Here is a 19,779-nt window from a genome sequence, read left to right as displayed (position 1 = left end):
AGGGCGAGGGTGTAGTGTGACCAAACACACTCTCCACTTCTTCCCCCTTATTCTTCACTTACACATGCATTCCCATTAGCATACAGTACTCTATTTTTGATCCACTTGCATTCTCGGTGCATTCATATTTTGTTTTTGTTGACGCAGGTCAGTCACACACTTGGTAGTGACTGAGTTGAATGCACTCAGTGGAGTTCCAATTAGATGTTGGTGGCATGTGACACTTTTCATTGGTTTAGAGTTTCCAGTTGGGATTGCATACATTGTTTTGTAAATAGACCAACTGCATGAACTCAGAATTGAGTCAAATGACCACCAATAGGAATTAAGAAAGGCCTGCATCTCAAAGAAAGTAAAAGTATTGGTAAAATGTAGATCAATTTTTCATAGAAATATATGCATGTATAAGTGAGCTCCATAGTTCTATACTCCATTTATTGAAATAGTATTAGTACATTTTTCACTCAATAGTCAATAATTCTAAGTTCCAAATTTTGTATAAATTCATTGCATTTTCGAAAATAAAATCAGAAAGATATTACACAGAGCCTAAACAACTGGCTTTTATTTTTCTCTTCGTTGAAGTGGCACTGTAGAGTGCCTGCAACAAAAATTAGCTGGTCTAGTGGCGCTCTTAAGCGCCGGCCAAAATTTGGGCAGGTAGGAATTTAGGAATCTCTGCATAAATCCTTTTTTGTATTTTTGTGTGAACACTTGCCTACCTCACGGCAAGCATCCTACCACACGGCAAACATTACAACAGCTTGACGTTGGTGCCCTTAAGAATGTTTCTGTGAAAGGTGGTGACGAAGACATGAAGAATGAAGGTGTCCTTAAAAATGTTGATGCGGAAGCAGAAACGAAGAACAAACAAACAACAACAATTGCCGAAGAAGAATCTCCTGTTAAAAGTACCGATATTCTGATCATAAAAGAGGACAAAATATCTGCTAACGCTACCGCAGCCGACAGAGAGTACAGAAGGAAACTGAGAAGATGTCAAGAAATCGCTGATAGAGTAAAGCACAGGTACATCTCACTTGCCGCCAAAGTGATGGATGTGAAGGAAGGACATCAAATCTCCATTCGCAAAGAAGGAAGAAAAGCACTCACTGCCGGAGTGAAAAGAAGAGGGATGATGATGCGTTGGCGCCGGAAAAAGAAGATCCCGAAAGAGCCCGACCGTGACGTACAGCTATACTTTGGAGCTCGCAGCAGGATGAGAGCTCAAATCCTATGCTCCAAACCTTTGAGCAGTGTTGGTTGTTTATTAAGAAAACAGACATCAGTAGTTGGCTCTACGGTCAATCTGCTAAAAATAACAACAGATTAGGAGTATTTCATTTTACACTTTATGGAGGTAAAGTCTAGATTTGGAAACATTGTTACCACATGTAAAGATCCACATGTAATTACCACATTATGTAAAGATTATTTCTAAATTAGATTATTCCTAAATAATACGTTAATGATTATAAATTTATATAACACAAACATTAGAATGTAATTATATAATACAGTCCACTAACTTAAGAATATAGCCCGGTAGAATGTTGTAGATCTGGGCACTTAGCATTTATTTTTATTATCCTAGTATTAAAAATTCTCAAAATCTCATTTTATAACAATGCTCAAAAAGAGGCAATATTAGACATTATTTGTTCCGGCCGGCAGAATGTTCAAAATAAATATCTTTTGAACATGAATGCGATAACGCCGACAATAGAAATATCTTAGAATTGGTCCCTATCATTAGATAGAGATTAGAGACGTATTTGTTTACTAAGGATCGCCATAAAATCATTGTACTAGTTGATAAGAGCGCATGTGTGTGGTATCTTAATGTAACAAAATAGATAAGAGATAGCTGTGTGCGACGATCAGTTGGTCTAATGCACAGGCAGTTTAGTTTGTAAGAGTATATAAAGAAGAATATTTTTGTAAATAAATTAGTATGAAAAGTATACTCATCTTGTTTGGTTATTAATCAAATAATAGAGTTGGTTTTGGGCGCGATTGCAAATGCGGATTTTGTTGTGAAAGAGAAGATGTTCACATTTGAAACCGATTTTAATTATATATTAGATACTAGTACATATTAAAAAACAGTATCCGTTCTTTCATCCTAATAACATGAATTAACGTCTTCAGTTACAATTATATAATTATTACTTGTTACAGTTTATTTTCATTCTAATTAAGTTGTACAGCAGCATTTTCTATAAAATTCACAATCATAATTAGAATATAAAAAAATTACCATCTGTTTTACAAACATATGTTAGAGATAAATATAATATTTACATAGCTTATTAATATGAAGAATATAAGGGTATCGATATAAAGACAAATTATTTCCTAGGGGAAACATTTTTTATAAAATTAAAAATTAATTTCTGCTTAATTGCACCTACTCGTGATTTTACTATGAAAAATTTAATATATTTATGATGAGTTGAATGTTGCAATTACTTATATCCGTATAGGTATAAACACCTCCAGGGTGAGTCTAATACGAAAAATTTATGTCACCCATGTAACATTTCCATGTATAAATCGGGAAACCAAAATAAATTGTTATTGGAAAGTCGATATCCACACCCTGCAAAAAAAAGAGCAAATTGCAAGATGTATATAATAATAATAATAATTATATATATTAATAAGGATTTCGGTTGGGCCGAATTTCAACAATAACGTATATTGGGAATATGGAAGGGTGTTACAGTTCGCTAGAATCCACATGCATTAACACATCCTTAGAAACCTCTCATGGCGATATTGCATGTATAACCTATGAGATTTGAAATTTATTATATCGACATTGCTGTATTCAGGCACTCAATTGTGTTACAAAACTTTAATATCATAAATAACTTAAATTGGTCTATATAAAACTAAAGATATACAGTAGAGAATGATATTGCCCATATAACGCATATTTTTGGTGGTGGTAAAAGCGCACAATTTCAAATTTCAGAAAATTTCTTAAAATATTGAGTTTATATATCTCAAAATATGGATCTCTATAAACAATGTTGTCACTTATGTATATCACAATGAAAGGTTTATCTCAGTGGGTTTTCAGATTCCAATTGTGATCAATAGAAATCGGCCTATATTTAGTATATACCTAACTGCAGTAAGGTTGTAAAAAAATATATGTTTACGTTTTCAGAACATAGTACAACAAATGGAACCCCAGTAGAGTTCGAATATACAAATCTGGACATTTTGTATCGATCGATTTCGACCATTTTTCTACCCTCCACCATAGGATGGGGGTATATTATCTTTGTCATTCCGTTTGTAACACATCGAAATAACGCTCTAAGACCCCATAAAGTATATATATTCCGGGTCGTGGTGAAATTCTGAGTCGATCTAAGCATGTCCGTCCGTCTGTTGAAATCACGCTAACTTCCGAATAAAACAAGCTATCGACTTGAAACTTGGCACAAGTAGTTGTTATTGATGTAAGTCAGACGGTATTGCAAATGGGCCATATCGGTCACCTTTTACGTATAGCCCCCATATAAACGGACCCCCAAATTTGGCTTGCAGACTCTCTAAGAGAAGCAAATTTCATCCGATCCAGCTGAAATTTGGTACATGGTGTAAGTATATGGTCTCTAAGAACCATGCAAAAATTGGTCCACATCGGTCCATAATTATATATAGCCCCCATATAAACCGATCCCCCGATTTGGCTTTCGGAGCCTCTAAGAGAAGCAAATTTCATCCGATCCTGCTGAAATGCGGTACATGGTGTTAGTATATGGTCTCTAACATCTATGCAAAATCGGTCCATAATTATGACCTCCGGAGCCCCTTGGAAGAGCAAAATTCATCCGATTCGGTTGAAATTTGGTACGTGATGTTAGTATATGGTATCCAAAAACCATGCAGGAATTGGTTCATATCAGTATATAATTATATATAACCCCCATATAAACCGATCCCCAGATTTAACCTCCGCTGCCTTTTAAGAAGCAAAATTCATTCGATCTGGTTAAAATTTGGCACGTGGTGGTAGTATATGATTACATATTAAACAACCATGCCAAAAGTGGTCCATATCAGTCCATAATCATGTATAGCCCCCATATAAACCGATCCCGAGATTTGGTTTTGGAGCCTCTTGGAGGAGCAAATTTCATCCGAGTCAGTTGAAATTTGGTACATTGTGCAAGTATATGGCCGTTAACAACCATGCCTAACTAGGTCCATATCGGCCTATAGTTATATATAGCCCTCAGATAAATCGATCCCCACTCCCACAAAAATTGGTCCATATCAAGCTCCCAATTGTATATAGCCCCCATATAAGTGACCCCCATATTTCAATTCTGGCTCCCTACGTACCATGCAAAAGTTTATATCGATTCGTAATTTGTCTAATATATACCACGTATGGACTAACTCACAATTTAGAAAACGATTTAAGATACCACAACCTAAGTAATTCAATTGTGAATGACAGTCTTTCGTAGAAGTTTCTAAGCTACCCATGGTGGAGGGTACATAAGATTCGGCCTGGCCGAACTTATGGCCATATATACTTGTTTTTTTTTTTCAATTTACTAGGGCGTGATGAGACAAACTTCAATCGTTTGGGATGATCGACATAAACCAATTCTTTGGTAAATATTAACGTCGCATGCGGAGTAAAATCTACAACATCCCAGCAAAAAATCGTCGCTAAAAATGTGGTGACCATGTTGTTTTTGGATCCGGAAGTGGTCAAATATAATTGAAGCATAATTGAATCGATAATAATTATCAATATCAATCATCAATATCGATAATATGATATAGTCCCCATAAAAAAATTTCCAGATTTGTATTTTTGAATTGTCCTGGGTTTCCATTTATTGTACGATGTTATGAAAATTTAGAGCACTCAATATCTTCAATACTATGTTTTTGTTTTTTTGTGGCAGTGTGGAAACAAAATTCATAATTTCTGGAAAAATATTAACTACATGTTTGAAAAAGCGTTTTACCACTTATCCAAATGGAGACAACATCTCATGCGAGTTGTATGAATAATAATATCTTCGTTTTCCAAACTTATTTTTTCATAGAAGTTGCCAAGCTTTCCAATAACTGTTGGAAGATTTAAATGATCGCGTAGGATTTACAATCACTGTCAATAGTTGAAAATGATGAATTTTATAAATTTACCAATGAAACTGGAATCCGTCATATACTCGTACAATGTCATCTAGATATATCCTGGTGAAAAATGCTGAACAGTGAATACGAAGTAGGCGTTAAAAACTTGAATGACCCGAATATATTTATATTATAACAGATTGATAGATATCTGTTTCTAACAAGAATTATATGTATATTTAAAACAGTACATTTTATAACATTAGAATAAAATTAGAAGATGACGAATAATAATAACCTAAAATTTCTTTTTGTATTTTTTATACCCTAAACCACATAGTGGTCAGGGTATAATAAGTTTGATCGGCCAAAAAATGTGCCTACCAGAAATATTGATTTTAGAACCCATAAAATATATACCGATCGACTCAGAATCACCTCCTGAGTCGATCTAACGCTTGGTGTCCGTCCGTCCGTTCGTCTGTCCATGTATTTGTTGTTCACAGGATTCCGGTCGCAATTATCAACCGATTTTGATGAAATTTGGTACAGGGAGTTTTTTGGGCACAAGGACGAACGCTATTGAATTTGGAAGAAATCGGATCAAATTTAGATATAGCTCCCATATATATGTATCGCCCGATTTTTCTAAATTTGGCTAAATGTAGTCTGCTATAGCACTAACTATATGTGCAAAATTTCATCGAAATCGGTTCAGATGTTGATATAGCTCCCATATATGTATCACCCGATTTTGAAAAATTCACCCCTAATAACATTATGTTTGACCATACAGGCCTCATTTCTTAACTGATCTTACTCAAATCTTGCACAAGGTAACCTTTTGTGGTATTAATCAAACCCGCAAAATATTATGCAAATTGGTTCAGATTTAGATATAGCTTCCATATATATGCATCGCTCGATTTTCCCAAATTTGGCCATAGTACTCTTATTTATTAACTAATGTTACTCAAATTTCAAATTTTTATGTACTAGCCGATCGTACTTATACGTACTTGTAGCTTTTACATAAGAATATTGCTCGATTTTTACAAATTTGTATTTATTACCCATACTAATTTAACGATTTTCTCTTTTTTAATAATGGGCTCAATATTAGTGGCATACTAACTCCGTAGGCGCAATATCAACACAGCCAGTGTTGCTAGAACTTGGGGAAATTCCCTATATGTAGGGTTTTTCTAATATTTAGCGTCTTGTAGGGACGTAGGGCCATAATATAGGACATTTTCACTCAACACAATTTGTAATAATTTTTATTTCTATAGAAAAATTTCTCACAAAAATTTGTTTATAGAAACTTTTTCCAAAATTTTATTTTTATAAAGATTTAACCAAAAAGATTACTAATTTGGGTAGAATTCTACCAACTGTGGCAACCGTGGTCGAAATACAAATTTATATTCTAAGTTATATACGTTGCAGATTCATGTTTTAAGATAATAAAGTACTTAGAACCATTTTTGTTTTGTAAAATTTTTTAAATTTAACGAAAAATATAGTAGGGAAAATTGTTTGGGAATGTATAGGAAAGTAGGGAACTTTTTTGTCCTTGTAGGGTAAACCGAACATTTTCCCTGGCAACATTGACTACGAGCTATAGTCAGATTGACACAAAGCACCCATAGACATGTACCCCTTAATTTTCTTAAATATGCAACTGCGGTTTATCTTCCAGACCTATATGTTACCCCACAAATGCTTATGATAACTAATTCTGTAATGGTGGTTTAGGGTATGATATAATCGGCCCCGCCCGACTTTCTACTTTACTTACTTGTTTTTATTAAAATATTGAGTAGTAACGAGTACACAATTCAAAAGGAAGTACGCCTTCCTAAAAGTAATCAAAACTTACATCATTTCGTTTGTCTAAAATTTCGTGCCGAAGGACAGCATTTTCTCTATAATACAAAAGTAAACTTTTCTGAATGTCGTGGAATATAAAAAAATATAGACTAACAATATTTCCTACATAACTTTAAGTCTTCTTTTTTTTATTCCTTAATATTTGCCCTGTAATATAGTCGCTTATTGTAATCATATGTAAAATCTGTTAAAAATTCTGAAATCCTCGAGTGGCAACAATATTTATATCTTCCTGGTAATGAATTCTTTTAAGCCCGAACCTTGTTCTTCTAGCCCCTTAAAATTTTCTCAATATTATCAAAACCCGTTTAATTTGGGATGTTGTAATTGTGAATATCAACAAATGTATACATATAGACTTACCAGTGTTGGGCGCCAATTTTTGTTTCTTGTTCCATCGAAATTTGCCATTGTCTTCACTCGCTCGAATATTTAGAGTATTTGTTTTAAAAAGGGTTTGATTTTAAAATATTTATCCGATTTCAAACTTTGGCTATTCGCTTGTAAACAAACACACGAAAATAATAAATAAATAAATAATAAGCCATAGTACCATAATAAATATGTATGTAAGGCCAAGATCTGGGTGGTTCTTTTTGGGTTGATATAAGCAGTCATTGGTATCGGTTTTATATATAAATTTGTCAGTTATTATAGATACAATTTATTAAACACAATTTTTTTTATCGATTCTTGTTGGTAATTTTTTCAAATATCAATTTACTTTAAACATCGCGAGCACTGATTTTTGTAAATGTTTTTATGTTCGAGTAGCCAACAATTTGTCATAATTTTTTTCACTTAATTTCATAAAGATTTTGGTAAATTTAATTTGAACATATTTGTTCTGATCATGTTCACAGTCAAAAACATACTGTTTAATTCGAATGCCGCAATGGTACCTATATAAGAAAACACACATTAGTCCCATCCGTAAACAAAACATATGGAAAAGAAATTCTAGAATAGGTATAATATTCTTATAAGTCAGGCAGAATTTACTTCAGAGGAATTTTATGATTCATGAAATGTTAGGTACTTATAGTGGATCGGTAATTCCCTTTCATTTAATCGCAAGGGTAATAAGATAACATAGTTCAAGTACCTGCAGTGTTCTCAAGTAACATGATAGTTAACAACAACAACATGTTATATGACAATGTAAATATTTTGGAGTTCTTCCACATTTATGACACATGATATAAATGTGGAAAATTGAAAATATGTTTACATAGACGCGTGGCTTAAAAACCTGAAAAGCATTGCGGATTTTTTGTACATAGGAAATTATTCATAAATGCATACATACATATAATGATACCCTAAATCAACAGCTCAAACAAAAGAGTACATCAAAGACATATTTACACTGAAAAAATGTTTACGTGATATTAAACCCGAAATGAGCTTCTTTAAAATAATGAAATTTAAATCATGATTAGCCACCCAGAAATAAAATTTTGACAAAATTTTCTATAGAAATAAAATTTTGACAAAATTTTCTATAGAAATAAATTTTTTTGTAGATTATTTTTGGCTCTAGTGGCAACCATGATTATGAACCGATATGGACCAATTTTTGTGTGATTGGACCAATTTTGGTATGGTTGTTAGCGACCATATACTAACACCACGTTCCTAATTTGAACCGGATCGGATGAATTTTACTCCTCCAAGAGGCTCCGGAGGTCAAATCTGGAGAACGTTTTATATGGGGGCTATATATAATTATGGACCGATATGGACCACTTCTGGCACGGTTGTTAAAGATCATATACTAACACCATGTTCCAAATTACAACCGGATTGGATGAAATATGCTTTTCTTAGAGGCTCCACAAGCCAAATCTGGGGATCGGTTTATATGGGGGCTATATATAATTAAGGACCGATATGGACCAATTTTTGCACGGTTGTTAGAGACCATATACCAATACCATGTATCAAATTTCAGCCGGATCGGATGAAATTTGCTTCTCTTTGAGGTTCCGCAAGCCAAATCTGGGGATCGGTTTATGTAATTATGGACCGATGTGAACCAATTTTTGCATGGTTCTTAGAGACCATATACCAACACCATGTACAAAATTTCAGCCGGATCGGATGAAATTTGCTTCTCTTTTAGGCTCCGCAAGCCAAATCTGGGGATCGGTTTATATGGGGGCTATATATAATTATGGACCGATGTGAACCAATTTTTGCATGGTTGTTAGAGACCATATATAAACACCATGTACCAAATTTCAGCTGGATCAGATGAAATATGCTTCTCTTAGAGGCTCCACAAGCCAAATCTGGGGATCGGTTTATATGGGGGCTATATATAATTAAGAACCGATATGGACCAATTTTTGCATGGTTGTTAGAGACCATATACCAACATCATGTACCAAATTCCAGCCCGATCGGATGAAATTTTCTTCTCTTTGAGGCTCCGCAAGCCAAATCTGGGGATCGGTTTATATGGGGGCTATATATAATTATGGACCGATGTGAACCAATTTTTGCATGGTTGTTAGAGACCATATACCTACACCATGTACCAAATATCAGCCGGATCGGATGAAATTTGCTTCTCTTTTAGGGTCCGCAAACCAAATCTGGAGATCGGTTTATATGGGGGCTATATATAATTATGGACCGATGTGAACCAATTTTTGCATGGTTGTTAGAGACCATATACCAACACCATATACCAAATTTCAGCCGGATCGGATGAAATATGCTTCTGTTAGAGGCTCCACAAGCCAAATCTGGGGATCGGTTTATATGGGGGCTATATATAATTATGGACCGATGTGGACCAATTTTTGCATGGTTGTTAGAGACCATATACCAACATCATGTACCAAATTTCAGCCGGATCGGATGAAATTTGCTTCTCTTTGAGGCTCCGCAAGCCAAATCTGGGATCGGTTTATATGGGGGCTATATATAATTATGGACCGATGTGGACCAATTTTTGCATGATTGTTAGAGACCATATACCAACACCACGTACCAAATTTCAGCCGGATCGGATGAAATATGCTTCTGTTAGAGGCTCCACAAGCCAAATCTGAGGGTCCCTTTATATGGGGGCTATACGTAAAAGTGGACCGATATGGCCCATTTTCAATACCATCCGACCTACATCGATAACAACTACTTGTGCCAAGTTTCAAGTCGATAGCTTGTTTCGTTCGGAAGTTAGCGTGATTTCAACAGACGGACGGACGGACGGACGGACGGACGGACGGACGGACATGCTTAGATCGACTCAGAATTTCACCACGACCCAGAATATATATACTTTATGGGGTCTTAGAGCAATATTTCGATGTGTTACAAACGGAATGACAAAGTTAATATACCCCCATCCTATGATGGAGGGTATAAAAAATTGAATTAAAAGAACTTCCGGTGTAGTTAAAATGAAGAACTCCCTTGGGAGGACATTTTTGGAAGTGCTTTTAATGTCGTGCCTTCACAAGAACTTCCAAATTTTTTGCTGGGCATATCATCTTTCTTCATATTTTTTATATCAACCACCATAGAATAGTGATGGGGGTACAATATGTTTGTTATTCCGTTGGTAACACATCGAAATATCGATTTCCGACTATATAAAGTATATATTCATGATCCGAAAGAAATTCTAAGACGATATAACCATGTCCTTCTGTCAGTCTGTTTGGCTATCTATCTGTTGTAATCATACTACGTACAGTCTTAAATAATGAAGCAATAGTACTGAAATTTTGCGCAAACTCGTATTTTGGCTGCAGGCAGGTCAAGTTCGAAGATGGGCTACATCGGTCCATGTTTTAATATAGTCCCCATATAAACCGACCTCCCGATTTGGAGTCTTGGGCTTATAGAAATCGTAGTTTTTATCAAATTCGCCTTAAATTGGAAATCTATAGGTATTTTAGCACCATACTCGGAAAAAATTTTCACTAAAAATTTTCCAATTAAAGTCCTAATTGAGTTTTAAAAATATTCAATTAAAAATTTAATTGATTCATCAAATTTTTTAATTGACACAAAAATTAATGGTATCAATTAATTTTTTAATTGGATAAATTTTTTAATTGACTTTCAATTAATTTTTTAATCGATACTATTATTTCTGTGATTGAAGACATTTCAATTTAAATATAAATTGGATCTATTAATTTCGTGATTAAATCGGAAAAAAAGAAATTATGTGTAAAGAGGTGTACCAAAAATGGTGAGTACAGGTCCATGTTTAGGTATAGCCCCCATATAGACCGATCTCCTGATTTTATTTCTTGGGCTTATAGAATCCGTACTTTTGATCAAATTTGCCTGAAATTGAAAATCTAGAGATATTTTAGAACCACAAAGAGGTGTACCAAAAATGGTGAGCATCGGTCCATGTTTTGGTATAACCCCATATAGACCGATCTCCTGATTTTACTTCTTGGGCGTCTAGAAACCGTAGTTTTTATCCAATTTGCCTGAAATTGAAAATTTTGAGGTTTTTGTAGGACTATAAATAGGAGCGCTGGATATATTGTGTATCGGTACTGGTTTTGATATAACCCCCTTAAAAACCGGCTCACCGCCTATAGAACCGCCTATAGACCGCTATAGAAAGCGCCTGATAATGAAAATTGCTTGAAACTGAATGTAAAATTTCCAGATTTTACTTCTCGTAATCATTTAAATAATAGGTGTGCAAAAATCTACAGATTTTAGATCAAGACGTTATTTAATCATTTGCTTGCACACTTACACGAAATGATTATGATTCCTCTAAAACTCAAACAAAAATGGTTTTTATAAATCCAGGATCTGACCTAGTCTTCATAGGTAAAATGTATTTTCGGGAAGCGTACTGGTTGAACTGATCTGCTTGGAAGAATATTTGTCATAAAACTCCCTGCAATTCTATATATTATCAAGTAACCCGCTACGATGAAGAATTTTCAAAGGAAACTATTATATTTGACTCATGGTGGTTATTTAAGATTCGGCCCGGCAGAAATTACTGCTGTATATACTTGTTTTTATTAAATTTAAGATACAAATTTTGGACATTTGCGTACCTCCGTTAAAGTTGAATGTCTTTGAACTAAGACAAATGTTCCTTAAAATAAAAAAAAAAAAACATTTTAATAAAATATTAAGTTTTTAGATTTAACATAAAAACGCTTCAAATATAGGCTAATACTATTATGAGAATTTAGCATCTTTGGTTTAAGTTTTTTTTGTTTTTTTTTTTTTTTTTGAAATTAAGAAAACATTTTGTACTTTGAAGTATCTGTTATAATTTGGATTTTTAAACTGACATTTGTATGTATGTGAATATCTTTATTAATATACCACGAAAAGAGAAAAACATCTAAATGAGACATCCTGGTCTCAGACCCCATAAAGTATATATAATCTGAGTCGTGGTGAAATTCTGAGTCGATCTGAGCATGTTCGTCCGTCTGTCCGTCCGTCCGTCTGTCCGTCCGTCCGTCTGTTTGAATCACGCTAACTTCCAAAAGAAACAAGCTATCGACTTGAAACTTGGCACAAGTAGTTGTTATTGAAGTAGATCGGATGGTATTGCAAATGGGCTTTATCGGACCACTTTTAGGTTTAGCCCCCATATAAACGGACCCCCAAATTTGACTTGCACAGCGTCTATGAGGGGTAAATTTCATACGAGATTTGGTACGTGGTGTTGGTCTATGACCTTGAACAATCGTGTACAAATTGGTCCATATCGGCGCATATATATAGCCGCCATATAAACCGATCCCTAAATTTCATCCGAGATTTGGTACGTGGTGTTGGTCTATGACCTTGAAAAATCGTGTACAAATTGGTCCATATCGGCGCATATATATAGCCTCCATATAAACCGACCCCTAGATTTGACTTGCGGAGCCTGTAGAAGGAGCAAATTTCATCTCATCCGGTTGAAATTTGGTACGTGATGTTAGTATATGATCTATAACAACCACGCAAAAATTGGTCTATATTGGTCCATATTTATATATAGCCCGCTTATAAACCGTTCCCCAGATTTGACTTTAGAGGTATACATTTCATTTCCGACTATATGAAGTATATATATTCTTGATCAGGGAGAAATTCTAAGACGATATAAGCATGTCCGTCTGTCTGTCTGTTTTAATCACGCTACAGCCTTCAATAATGGGGCTATAGTTATCAAATTTAGCATAGATTCGTTTTTTTTTGCAGGCAGGTCTCCCGATTTGTGGTCTTGGGCTTATAAAAACCGTAATTTTTATCCAATTTGCCTGAAATTGGAAATCTAGAGGTATTTTAGGACCATAAAAATGTGTGGCAAAAATGGTGTGTATCGGTCCATGTTTTGGTATGGCTCCCATATAGACCGATCTCCCGATTTTACTTCTTGGGCTTATAGAAACCGTAGTTTTTATCCAATTTCCCTGCAATCGGAAATCTAGAAGTATTCTAGGAGCATAAAGACGTGTGCCAAAAATGGTGAGTATCGGTGCATGTTTTGGCATAGCTCCCATATAGACCGATCTCATGATTTTACTTCTTGGACTTATACAATCCGTAGTTTTTATCCAATTTGCCAGAAATGGGAAATCTAGAGGTATTCTAGAACCACAAAGATGTGTCCCAAAAATGGTGAGTACCGGTCCATGGTTTGGTAAATCCCCAACATAGACCGATCTCCCGATTTTACTTCTTGGGCTTATACAAACCGTAGGTTTTATGCAATTTGCCTCAAATGGTAAATATATAGGTATTTTAGGACCTTAAAAGGGAATGCTGAAAATGATGAGTATAGGTCCATGATATATCCCCCATAAAGACCGATCTTCAGATTTTACTTCATGGGCTTATAGACCCCTTAGTTTTTATCCAATTTGCATGAAATTTGAAATCTAGAAATATTGTAGGCCCGTAAAGAGGTGTGCTGAAAACGGTGAGTATCGGTCCATATTTTAGTAAAGCTCCCATAAGAACGATCTCTCGATTTAAGTCCTTGGGTTTCTAGAAACCGCAGTTTTTATCCGATTTGGCTGAAATTATAAATATATTGGTATTTTAGACTCACAAAAACGTTTATCGGATAAGGCCTCCATATAGACCGATTTCACTTCTTGAGGGTATAGAAGGTGCTCTCATCATGAAAATTGCTTGAAACGAAATGTAAAATTTCCAGATTTCACTTATCGTAATCATTTAAATAATGGGGTGGAAATCTACAGATTTTAAAAAATCAAATCAAGGCTTTATTTCATCATTTTCTTGCACACTTACGAGAGATGTTAATGATTCCTTTAAAACTCAAACAAAAACGGTTCTTGTAAATCCAGAATCTGATATAGTCTTCATCGGTAAAATCTTTAAATTTATCTCCGGGAAGTGTACTGGTTGAACTGCTCTGCTTAGTAGAATATCTGTCATCAAACACCCTGAAATATCAAAGGAAACTATAATATTTGATTCATGGAGGTGGGTATTTAAGATTCGGCCCGGCTGCCGTGTATACTTGTTTTTACTGCTATGTATACTTGTTTTTTACTAACATTGTATTACACAACAGGGTATTAGCTGACTGACAGTTTTTTTTTAGAAGTCTTACAAATTTTGTCCAGATCGAGTCAGATTTATATGTATGTATAGGGGAACAAAAACCATTATATATAGCACCCATCACATTTGACGGATTTGATACGGTATCGAAAATGTGGATCTACAATGTGGTGCAGGGTATAATATAGTCGACCCCGACTGACTTTAGACTTTCCTTACATGTTTTCATATGTTTCGGTGTAAAAATTATATGTTTGGAAATCAAAGTTTTGGCAACTTATTTTTAAGTGCAAGCATATAATATTCACAAACTCGCGACATGTATGTTAATATGTTAGATTAGGTTAGGTGACAGCCCGATGTATCAGGCTCACTTAGACTATTCAGTCCATTGCGATACCACAGTGGTGAACTTCTCTCTTATCACTGAGTGCTGCCCGATTCCATGTTAAGGTCAATGACAAGGGACCTCCTTTTTATAGCAGAGTCCGAACGGCGTTCCACATTGCAGTGAAACCACTTAGAGATGCTTTGAAACACTCGGAAATGTCACCAGCTGAAAAACTTTTTGGTGTTCGGTCGAAGCAGAAATCAAACCCACGTTCTTGTGTATGCAAGGGGGGTATGCTAAGCATTGCACCACGGTGGCTCCCATTGTGTTAATATGATAGATCATATTACGGAAAAATGGAAGTAACCAACTGGCGCCTTAAAAATATATACACACATTGCACCACGGTGGCTCCCACTATGTTAATATGATAGATCATATTACGGAAAAATTGAAGTAACCAACTGGCGCCTTAAAAATATATACAGACAAAAAAAAACGAAAGGAATATATGCAGACAAAGAACATTAAAAGTTTTTTTCTACCAGTGTATGCCTAAGTGTGAACAATACAAACAATATTTTGTTTGGAGCAATCATGAAAATATACTTGCAAGTTTGGTAGTATATGTTACAGAAACTTTTTGTTTTGAGGGTTTATGTATAAATGAATGGTTTAAATTTCATTTAAATATTATTTTTCAATTATTAGCATTTTTTTATATTTAGTAGAAAAAAACTCATTGGACAAAATTGGTATTTTCTTTTAAATAAATTATATTTATATCAAAGAAATTGTTAATACATTTTTACAGCCATTTCTCTAAAATATAGGTTACATAATCGTTCTTATTAAGATCCCTTTTTGGTATATAAGACAATATATTAAAAATTGTAAACTATCTGGGAAAATTGCATTGAGATATTGTTGTATTTTCGTTTAGAGTTTTAGTGTCCTTAAATCTGATGATACATATAAGTATAGTGAAAATTAACTTTAGATCCCAAGGACTGCCAAATAGGTGATGAGAAACTTGATATTGGTTGCAATACATATCGTCCGCCTTGTTGATGTATCTCCAATTTCATTTATTACTGTGCGAATATCCAATGTCAGCCTATAGTAGACTGTTCAATAACATCATCAGAAGCGCCACAACCTGTGAATTACAAAAAATAAGTCTTAATTTAAGTGGAACGTTGTTTTCGTGAAGATTCAATCTACTATAAGAGATGTACTTGCATGATGATTAGTTCGAGACTCCACTTCACAATCCAGGAAATTTTCATCAGAAGGCTCTTACTGTGGGACTTCTTACCATTCTTCTAGAGGAAGCAAATATAGTTTGCTCGTAATGGATGATTGAATCGAATTGCACACCAACTCCAAAGGGTTGATGTTCAACCTCTCGTTCCAAGCAATTCGTCAAATTCGGCGGAACTTTCCTCCAGGGTTTTAAAATAACTGATAAATATAGAATTGGGATGGCTTGTGGAAATATACTCCACTGTTATTTGTTTCTAAGTATGACAAGCGCATGTTACATAAAAGGCATATGTATCCTAATAGCACATACTAAACTTCAATTAAATCGGAGCTCCTCAATGAAGTTCCGACACCCAAATCTGAGTGTCGGTTTATATGTGGACAATATATATTGAGGTGGAACGATATAGACCAAATTTTGCTCATCCAGGAGGCCTCCACATAGGGGGATCGGCTTACATGAAGGCTATATATAATTATGAACCGATATTTTTGCATGGTAGTTGGAGAACATATACTGACATCACATACTGGTAGTTAGAGAGTATATACTGGATGGTACCGGTTCCAGAAATCAAATCTGGGGTAGGTTTATATTGGGGCTATACCTTAAATGTCCCGTTTGAAGTACCATCCGATGTACCCCATGTACAACTACATGTGGGAAGTTTCAATAGCTAATTTCGAGCGGAAGTGAATGTGATTTCAACAGACGGACGGTCATCGATTGATCGACTCAAAATTTCTCCATGACGCAGAATAAATATAATTTATGGGGTCTGAGACCAATACTTCTATGTTTTACAAAACGGAATGATAATGGAAGCAATTTCATTTGCATAAAACTCATCTATATATTCCGATTTATTAATTTATCTAGTGAAAATGATGATGAATATTTCTATTCAGTATCTAGTGATGTATTTTGCACGAAGCTCAACTCCATGTGTGTTACTTTCTTGAAAAAGGTCAACTTCTTATATTTGAAGAAGTATTTCACTGATGTGCAAATAAACTTATTGTCCGTTTGGAGGACAACATCACATATAAAGATCAACTTCACCGCTTCGAAAATCAATTTCACCACTTCGAAGATCAACTCCATCTATCGATGATCAACATCACCTATGCGAAGATTGAATCCATTTTTCGATGAACTGCTTTTGTGAAGATTGACTTCAGCTATATGAAGATTAGCATAGTCACTGCGAAGGTCAACATCCCATTTATGAAGATCAACTTCACGTATGCGAAAATCTACTTCAATTATGAAGATCAACTTCATCGTCAATTTCACGTATGTGATGATCACCTTCAATTATTCGAAGATCGACTTCACTTGACTTATGTGAAGATCAACTTCACCTGGAGGAAAATCAATTTCACGTATATGAAGTTCAACTTCAACAATTTGAGATTCAACTTATTTTGTGTGAAGATCAACATCACATATGAAGAACAACAAATTCGGGGACCAGCTTCATTATGTCGATGATCATGATCAACGAAGATCAACTTCCCATTTATGAAGATCAACTTCACGTATGCGAAAATCTACTTCAATTATGAAGATCAACTTCATCGTCAATTTCACGTATGTGATGATCACCTTCAATTATTCGAAGATCGACTTCACTTGACTTATGTGAAGATCAACTTCACCTGGAGGAAAATCAATTTCACGTATATGAAGTTCAACTTCAACAATTTGAGATTCAACTTATTTTGTGTGAAGATCAACATCACATATGAAGAACAACAAATTCGGGGACCAGCTTCATTATGTCGATGATCAACACCATCTATGCGAAGATCAACTTCACTTATATGAAGATAATCTTTACGTATATGAAGATCAACTTCATGGACGTAATTAAAATCTCCTTTAGCAAGATCAGCTTAAGCTATTCGATAATAATCTTCACTTATAACAAGTCCAGCTTCACGTTCGGTTACAGAACGCTGTGAAGATTAAATTCAACGATGTGAATATCAATTTCTCCTGTGTGAAGGTCAACATGACATATGACGGTCAACTTCACCAACTCAAAGACCATATTCATCTTTTCGATGATCAACATCACTTCAACGATGTGAGTATCTACAGGACCGATTTAAAGATCAACTTTACGATCAATACCAACTATATCTACTCGAAGATCAACTTCATCAATGCGAAGATCAAATGCTATTCATGAAGACCAACTTTACTTATCCAACGACTTGTAGATCAAATTTCCTATCACCACAATCAATTTCACTCTTGTGAAGATCAACTTCAACGATGTGAATATGACGACATGTGACATATGGCGATCAACTTCACCGACTGAAAGACCATCTTAATATTTTCGATAATCAACCTTAATTATAAGGAGATCAACTTTATGCATTTGGAGATCAACTTTAACAATGCACGGATAAAATTCCCATATATGAAGATCAACTTCAAATATGCGAAGGATGCCTTCAACGATTTAAATGTCGATATTCTCTATTGCCGAGATAAATCGATGTAAAGATAAAATTCAATTAGACGAAGATCAAGTTTACTGATGTAAAGATCAACTTCCCCTTTATGCAGAGATTAACTTCCCAACTATACAAATCTATTTCATTTATGTAAAAATCAAGATCAATATTAGCTCTGTTTGTGTGAAGACAAACTTCAACTTCCCATATGAAAATCAACTTCAGCGATTTGAATATCAACTTCTTCTGTGTAAAGGTCAACAAACCATATATGAAGATCAACTTCATTTGTGCGAAGAGCTACTTCAATGATTTAAAGAACAACTTCCCTAATGCCGAAATAAACTTCATTTATGTGAAGATCCACCTCACTTATGCGAAGATTAACTTTACGGTGTGAAGATCAACTTCACCTTTTGGATGGTCAACATCACCTAGGCAATAATAACTTCAGCTTTTCGATCACCAACTTCTCTTAAAAGAAGTCGAATTTCAGCAATGCAAAGATCAAATTCCCGTATATGATGATCAACTTCAACGATGTCAATATCTGCTTTAGCGATTAGAAGACCAATTTCAAGATCAGCATCAAGTTCACGTATGCGAAGATCAACTTCATCAATGCAAAATCAAATACGCATACATGAAGATCAACTTTACTTATGTAAAGATATAATTCAACGATTTAAAAAGCAACTTTCATATCGACCCAACCAACTTCATTATAAAGGTTAACTGCAATGATGTGAATATCAACTTCTCCTGTGTGAAAGTCAGTATGACATATGACGATCAACGTCATCAAGTCATAGGTTGATCATCTTTTCGATGATCGATCATCGATGCAAAGATCAAATTCCTATAAATGAATATCTACTTCGGATATGCGAAGATCGACGATTTGCATGTCGATCATCCCTGGTGCCGAAATAAAGCGATGTGAAAATCAACTGCACTTACGCGATGATTAACTTCCAAGTAACAATCAAGTTCTCCTGCATCAAGACTTACACGTCACTTAGTTAAAGATGAACTTCCCTGAAAACTTCACGAATGTAAAGATCAACTTCACTTATGCGAAGGTCAACTTCTCCTGTATGAAGATCAACTTCAACGATTTGAAGATCAACTTCTCCTATGTGAAGGTCACCAATACATTT

General features: G+C 34.8%; 1 long non-coding RNA gene across 1 annotated transcript; it reads right to left on the bottom strand.

Moving 5' to 3' along the window:
• Positions 1-2,151: 2,151 nt before the first annotated feature.
• LOC142238968 (uncharacterized) lies at positions 2,152-7,875 on the bottom strand. Its single transcript, XR_012722878.1, has 2 exons — positions 7,375-7,875; positions 2,152-2,602 (listed from the first exon to the last, which is right to left on the bottom strand). It is a non-coding gene; the product is annotated as an uncharacterized LOC142238968 (long non-coding RNA).
• Between the last annotated feature and the right edge of the window lie 11,904 nt (positions 7,876-19,779).

The sequence above is a fragment of the Haematobia irritans genome, chromosome 1 (genome assembly GCF_050003625.1).
Source record: "Haematobia irritans isolate KBUSLIRL chromosome 1, ASM5000362v1, whole genome shotgun sequence".
In the NCBI taxonomy this organism is placed as follows: Eukaryota; Metazoa; Arthropoda; class Insecta; order Diptera; family Muscidae; genus Haematobia; species Haematobia irritans.
This window is presented reverse-complemented; position numbering and strand designations above follow the sequence as displayed.